This window comes from Manis pentadactyla, chromosome 10 (genome assembly GCF_030020395.1).
Source record: "Manis pentadactyla isolate mManPen7 chromosome 10, mManPen7.hap1, whole genome shotgun sequence".
Lineage (NCBI taxonomy): Eukaryota > Metazoa > Chordata > Mammalia > Pholidota > Manidae > Manis > Manis pentadactyla.
Genome location: NC_080028.1, coordinates 32,437,570 through 32,445,856, shown reverse-complemented (window position 1 = coordinate 32,445,856; position 8,287 = coordinate 32,437,570).

Genomic DNA, 8,287 nt, shown 5'->3' with positions numbered 1-8,287 from the left:
CATGCCACCATCTTAAATCCCTGCCCAGAGTTTTTTACTTTAGTACTAATGTGGCCCTTTCAGGTGCAGCAGCTCTATATCTATGTCATACTTATGGTACAGGAAATCTAAGGCTTATGTCAAATTCTCTGCCTAGAACAATAAGTTGCTCAGAGTTTGGCCTGTACAGGGTTGAGCAATATAAGTTATTCATTCTTTGGTGACAAAGGTTATTCATTCCCTTTCTGGCTTAGGGTCTCTTATGAGATTGCAGTTTGATGTCAGTAGGGGCTACATTCATCCAAAGGCTTGACTGGGGCTGGAAGAATTACTTCCAAAGTGGCTCACTCATATAGATGACAGTTTGGTGCTGGCTGTTAGTAGGAGGCCTCAGTTCCTTTCCATGTAAGCTTCTCCTGAGGGCTGCTTGAATGTCCTCACAGCATGAGAGCTGGCTTCTCCCAAAGTGAGCAACTCCAATGACAGAATTAGATGGAGGCTCTCTTTATGGCTTATCCTCATAAGTCACACAGCAATCACTTTCTTATAATAATACCCTTATTCCTGGGCCCTATGGGCCTCAGACATCCTCATGCTTTGGAGTACCTTGCTGGAGATCTTCTGTCTCCTTCACATGCCTGGGACCAGCCAGGGTGAGCACTGCCATCAAGGCTCAGCTCAGATCAGGCTCTGCATGAGCCCTGATCCCAGTTTCTCCCCTTCATGACATTCTTCAATCCCAGGATGCCTGAGGAACTCTGGAACTCATGCCTATGGGGTCATCCCAAGGCAAGACCAGGTCTCTATGCCAAGAGGGCATCTTGATGAGCTGATCACTCTTGCTGGCCAGCATGGTATTGCTTTTGCAGAATCACATGAGATCGGGTCACTAAGAAGGTGCTGACATGCATATTTGGAGTCACACATAAGATGAATTTAGGCCTCTGGGCTACCAAGGGTCTTCCACCAACTCTTGGGTTTGAGTTATGTATATGGGTCCCTGTGTTAACCCTCTCCTGTCAGTGTTCTCACTGTGGAGCTGCCTGTGGTCCACAGCATCAGAGGACAACAGTGGTAGCAAGCATCTGTTATCCTGTACATCACCACATACCACCCCCATCACCCACACCACTACTGGCACCCACAGTGGTCACTCCGTCCTTTGCAAAGACTCTGGGACATATGACAGGCAGTTATCTGGAGTAGCCCTACTTTCTCCTCCAAGATCATTTCTGAGTGCTTAAGAAACTGTTACTCCACAGTGCCAATAGGCCTTTTCCAGCTGATGTCCTTTTTTGCTTCTGAACATTGTGGTGATACAAGCTCTCCCCCATGTCAGTCTTAAGTCATGCCAAATTAGGCATGAACAAATGGTCTCAGTTCTCTTGCTGCATCCATGGACGCCTCACATATATTCCCTGTTGGTGGTGGTGTGTGGAAGGTAGGGATGTGGTCAACACTGAAAAAGATCACAGTCTGGGAATGCTGTGATTACAGTTTAAGGAGTACAAGAGAAGACATGGTTGGAAGGGGTGTTCTAAGTTTCTGGTATAAAATCCTGAATGAAAATTTAACATGAACATAAAACAAATTACTGTTCAAATGTTCCTGCATTCTCCGAGTATGATCTGCATTTGTGGTTGTCATCAACAAAGCAGAGTAATTATTTTTAAGAGAGCCATGGGTACCATGATGAATCATCTGGTGTCATGAGTAATGATATAATCAGAAGTAAATAAATAGTATAAAAGAAAAGCAGAGATAAGAATATTTATTGTTTCAATATGCACAGGTTCCAAAGAGCCATGTCTTTGCATTAACAGCATTAACTGTCTTCATCTGATAGGAGATATGAAATTAGCCAGAAATGACATTTTTGACAATAAAGAAAAAGCATGAAGAATGTGACAAACAGGTGAGTAGGTGAAGGAAATTAAGAGGTATAGATTTCCAAAAATTATAAAATAAGTCATGGGGATGTAATGTAGAGCATAGGGAATACAGTCAATAATATTGTAATAACTTTGTATGGCAACAGATGTTAACTGAACTTATCATGGAAATCATTTCCTAATGTATGAGATTGTTCAATCATTATGATGTGCACCTGAAACTAATAGGATAGTGTGTGTCAATTATCCTCAATTAAAAAAAAACATGGAGAACATGATTTCTGAACCTGAGCAAGAAGAAATGATTCCTGGCAGTGAAGAATTGTCACTCCGATATGGACAATAAACTGATACCTTTTTTCTACTCATTATTCTAAACCTTCATTGATAAATTATTAATCTCTGAAAGTTAACTGTTTGAGGTACGTTTTCTTTTTGTCATTCTATGGGCTTTATTTACATTGATAAATATGTTTAACAACTATCATAAATAATAGAGCAATTTCTAAACGATGCTGTACAGATAATAAATGTCTTTCAGACTGTGCATACAAAATGCTACATCTCAGCTGTTGAAAGGTTAAGGAACAGATTAATACAATGAAAAACCGTACAGCTGCTACAACAAATGTATTATATTTGTATGTATCAACATGAACACATCTTGAATAATTGTGAGTGGAAAAAATTAAATAATGTTACGGGCAATATGGTGCAATGTATATAAATATAAAAAAAGCAACCAGAACAATAGTATGTTTTGTTTATTAATATTTACTTAGCAAAAAGTTTTTTAAAACTTGGACTGTACAAACATTAGATTCATAATAGGTGCCTCTGGGTAGGATGGGAGATGAATGAGATTAGGGAAAGGAAGCTTCAATGTATCTACAATGTCCCTTTTTTGGTGTGAAATTATCTGAAATAAAAGTTATGAAATCTTAATATTCATTAATCCTGAGCAATGGGCACTTGGGCATTTATTATTCTCTGTGTTTTTCTGTTTTTTTCATATTGAAACAACATACAAATGTAAATATTTTTTAAATTTCTATTTGTTGTTTTAGTTATGTGTTAAATACATCTGGTTTGAGTGGGTCTGTGTCAATGAATTCCAATTTAGGAAGAGAGGATATGAATGGGTAAAGCAGGCAGGGTTTGCTTATAAAAAAAGTATTAAAAAAATTCTTTTGGCTTCACTCCATTCATATTATTCTCCTAATAGCCCTGAAGGTATTTGATTTTACCTGGCCCAGAAACCCTCTGTTCTCAAGACCTTACAGATCTTCCTCCCTCTCTTTCCTTTCCTGTCTCCAATTCAGGGGAGGGAGATTCTTAGTTTGATGAAGGTTCTTATCCTTTCTTATCTGGACAGGACATTATGTTCATTCCTTGAGTACTTTGCCAAGGAAGCAAAATGCTTGGCAGGCATTTTTTTATCCCCAACCTTACCCTACTTGCCATACCCTACTCCACAAAGCAATAAAGCATAAAGCCAACTAACAGCTATACGGGGGGAAATAGAAAAACACAGGGGAATGTCTCAAAATGTGATTTAAGGCACCCAACCATAGCTGCCATGTTTGGAGCACCTGCCATGTGATAGGTACTGCACTCTAGGTCCTTTTACAATGTTGTGAACTTTAAACTCAGAATACCTAAATTGGACTTTGTCTTTTTTCCTCCTTGCTTCTTTATTTGTCCACATCACTGTCTACCCTTAGGTTCTTATTCTACCCACTAATGCCAACCTAAATTATATGTAAGCCACCTCTCAGAAGAGCCTAGGAATTGGTTTTGAGAAAGAATAGAAATATCCTTAGGAAATGGCTCAATGAGACTATCTTTGGGGTTTCCTATATAGTACCATGTCATCTGCAAATAGTGACAGTTTTACTTCTTCCTTTCCAATTTGAATGCTTTTATTGCTTTTTCTCACCTAATTGCTCTAGCTAGGACCTCCAATATTATGTTGAATGAAAGTGGTGGAGTGGGCATCTTTGTCTTGTTCCTGATCTTAGAGGAAAAGTTTTTAGCTTTTCACCATTGAGTCTGATGTTAGCTGTGGGCTTATCATACACGGCCTTTATTATGTGAAGGTAAATTCCCTCTATACTCACTTTGTTTAGAGTTTTTATCATGAACAGATGTTGAATTTTGTCAAATGCCTTTTCTGCTCTATTGAGATGATCATATGATTTTTACCCTTCATTTTGTTAATGTGGTTTATCATGCTGATTGAAATGGCAGATGTTCAACATCCTTGAATCCCTGGAATAAATACCATTTGATTGTGGTATATGATCCTTTTCATGAATTGTTGAATTCAGTTTGCTAATTTATTCTTGAAGATCTTTACACCTATGTTCAGTAATATTGGCCTATAATTTTCTTTTTTTTTGTCATGTCCTTGTCTGGTTTTGGAGGGTAAGGCCAGCCTCATGTAAAGAGTTTGGAATTGTTCCTTCTTCTATTTTTTGGAAGAGTGTGAGAAGGATTGGTACTAATCCTTTGGATGTTTGGTAGAATTTGCCAGTGAAGCTGTCTGATCCTGGAATTTTATTTGTAGGACTTTTAGTATTTTAATTACTTGAAGCCCATACTCTTAATCATTAAGCTATCCTGCCTTCCATTGTAAATTTGGCATGTATTGTTAATGCAAGTTTGTAAAGTGTGTGTGTGTTAATAAAACCTTTGAAAGAAAATGGCAGCTGTACTTGACTTTACAGGCTGAGAGTAAGAATGGTGGGGAGAGAAGTGGGAAGATAGCAACAGATTCTGCATTTCAGAAGTTAGGGAGGAAGATGTGACAGGATTAAAGAGGAGATTTAAAAGCAGGCTAAATGCATCAGACTAGGACAAGGATGGAGAGGAAAACAGGTGGGTGGGGGGGCACTTGGGAATAACTTTGGGCCCTAGTCTCTGGTTCCCCAACAAATGGGGATAAACATGGCTTCCCTGAGGTCATTTCTTCTGTATTTTATACCTTTCCTTATCTACTTCCATAACCCCAAACCCTCTTCCTTGTCTCAAATGCATTGACCTTGTTCAATGGTTATGAGAACAAGCAGGTAAGAGGAGTGAAACACATTAAAATCCACATTATCATTACCTATACATGTGTGTGAGTATTTAATGTTTTGTTTAATATTTGGGAGGAGGTTTTTCACTTCCTAGATCTCATTTTCATATCCATTGACATTTGAAAGACAAGAGTGAAGAAAAGCGAGCTTTCTTTTTCCAATTCCAGAATTATGGGCTATTATTACTGAAGACTGGCAGGAGAAAAGAGAAATCTAAAAAATAATACCTTGCAATCTTTTTAAATATCTACTCAGAGGGCAGTGATAACAGTAACAAGAGAGTTAGAAGAATGTTTTACTCTATTCAAAGTAATTTTCCATCTGTTATTTCACTTTGTCTGCATAACAACTTGGTAGAGATGGTAATGCAGACATAATTAATCCTATTTTGCAAATTAGGAAACTGAAACACAAATACACTCTAGTTTCCCTACAGAGCTATTAGAGATGCTTCCTTAGCTGTTTTCTATCACTTTGGAGCTTTGGTCTGAATTTCAGGTCAATTACTCCATTATTTACCAGCTCTCTAAAGTCTTCTGTCACCATTTCCAAGCCCCAACCCCTTGGCCAGCCTCTTCATCTGCTTCCCTTGCTCCTGCTTCTGTCATGTAGAGTAGGTAGAAAAGGTACTGCACTTGTATAACTGTCATTCACTGCAGCAACTCCTGATTCACTACTCACAACTGATGATCCAAATATTTTCTTCAACCTTACGGCTTTGATATACCTTTATTTCCTTGCCTTACAGTGATGGTTTTAAAATAGGTCCACAGATTCTTCAGGACTCTTCCCTTCAAGAGGTGAAACCTAGTTCTCCTGCTCTCCAGTTTGGGCTGGACTTAACGACTTGCTCCTGATGAATACGGTAATATGCAAGTGATGAAAACTAGGGGGAGCTAGACCATAAAAAGCCTAGCAGCATCTTGTCTGCTCTCTCTTTTGGATCACTGCTGGCCATCCTGCCATGTCAGGAGGACACTCAGGCAGATCTGTGAAACAGCCCAGGTAGTGAGGAACTGAGGCCTTTTTCAACAACTAGCAAGGAACTGAGGCATCCTGCCAGCACCATGAGTGAGACATCTTAAAAACGTCAAGCCTTCAAATGACTGGAGCCCCAGCCAATAGCCTGTTTGCAACCTCATGAGGAACCCTGCGCCAGAAGCCCCAGCTAAACCCCTCCCGGATTCTTGACTCTCAGAAACTATAAGGTAATATATGATTTTTGTGTACTTCAAGACTTAAAGTTTTGGAGTGTTTTTTTAGGCAGAAATATATAACTAAGTTTCCTTTCCTGATTCCAGCTGGTAAGATGACACAGCTTGAAGATTTCACAGCTTGAGCACATTAGGTGCTAACCATGGGGGTAAAGAGAGGCACAAAATGTCAAAGAGATTCCGTGGAAGAACAGGGCATATGACCCAATTCATGTTTTAAAACAATCATTCTAGCTGGTTTGTGGCAAGTCGATTGTAAGAGAACAAGGGTGGCATCTGAGAAGGGAGTTAAGCATTGGAAAAGAACAAGTGAGAGAGAATGAAGGCTTGCACTAAAGTGGCATTTCCTGAAGATGGAGGAAAGCGATATTTTAATATCTGGGGAAGCTTTGTGTTTTGTAAATAAGGAAGTCTCAGGGAGGAAAACAACCTGGCATCTATCTAAAATCACTTTTTTCAGGCCACCAATGTCTTATAACTGCTAAACCCAAAAATCCAATGGCTTTTGGCTTCCCTGGAGCAGGACTTCCTAGCTCTTCTTCACCTTCTGGGACTATTCCATCTTTCCTCCTGATTACTTCAAATCAATAACAACATATTTTCTCTTTTACTCAGGATTAAAATTTAGAGTTATTCCCAACTCTCTTTCTCTTCTTTTTCAACAAATATGTGTCAAGTTCCCTAATGTAGATGCATTTGTACATATAGGCATGGCCCCAGCCTTCATGGAATTTTCATTCTAGTGGGGAAGACAGGCACCAAACAATGATATAAATGAATATATACAAGGAGTACAGGGGATCCCCCCCTAGTCCAACCATGTTTGCTTTAACTTTTAAAATGACTTTATTTAGGCATAATTGACTTGTAATAAACTGCACATATTTAAAGTACACAGTTTCATGAGTTTGACATGAATCCATTATCATAATCAAGATAATGAACATATCCATTATTCCCCCAAACTTCCTCATGTCCCTTTGTAATCTCTCCTACCTTTGCACTCCCCTACCCCTGGGCAACCACTGATCTGCTTTCTATCATTGTAGATTAGTTTAATTTTCTAGAATTTTGTGTAAGTGGAATCGTATGTATGGCCGTATTATTTGGACTCTTTTACTCAGCATAATTATTTGAGATTCACCATCATTCTAGTATCATAGTTCATTTCTTTTTATTCCCGAGAAGTATACCATGTGTGGATTACCATAATTTGTTTATCCATTCACCTGGTGATAGGCTTTAGGATTGTTTCAGTTTTTTGCTATTATGAATAAAATTCTAAGACATTTGTGTACAAGTTTTTGTGTGCCCATGTATTTCCTTTTCTTTGGGATAAAAATCTAGAGGTAGTATGACAGGATCATATGATAGGTATATATTTAACCTTTTAAAAAACTGCCAAACTGTTTTCCAGGGTTTTCCACTCCCACCAGCAGCATACGACTTTTTAATTTCAGGTGTATAGTGCTATCTCATTGCAGTTTTAATTTGTATTTCCCTAATGACATTGAATATCTTTTCATGTGTTTATTATCCATATACCTTCTTTAATGAATGATCTGTTCAAATATTCTGCCTATTTAAAAAATTGTGCTGTTTAGTTTCTTATTATTGATTTTTGAGTTACTTATATATTTTGGATGCAAATCCTTTGTCAGATATGTGATTTGCCATATTTTTCCTAGTTTGTGACTTGTTCTTAGTTCTCTTAACAATGCCTTTCAAAGAGTATTGTTTTTAATTTTGATGAAGTCCAATATATCAGTTTGTTCTTTTATGGATTATGCTTTTGGAATCATAACTAAGAAATATTGCCTCACCCAGATCACAGAAAAGGGCAACCTACAACCTTACAGAGCAGACTAAAAGGACCAAGATCAAAGACTAAACCAGCCACTCTGGGTGGATGCTGGGTAAGGGAGTTGGGGAAGAAGGAAGAGACCTGTTACAGATGATAAGATACTGGTGGATGCATTTCAGACAAGCAGAGTGGTGGATATGGCTAATTAGCATAAGTTCCAGTCTCCTTCTAGTGTGCTTTCCTATACTGCAAAGGCGGAAAAGCTAGGATTATATTTCTCAGAATACCCTGCAACCAGTCATATGTACTTGGGTA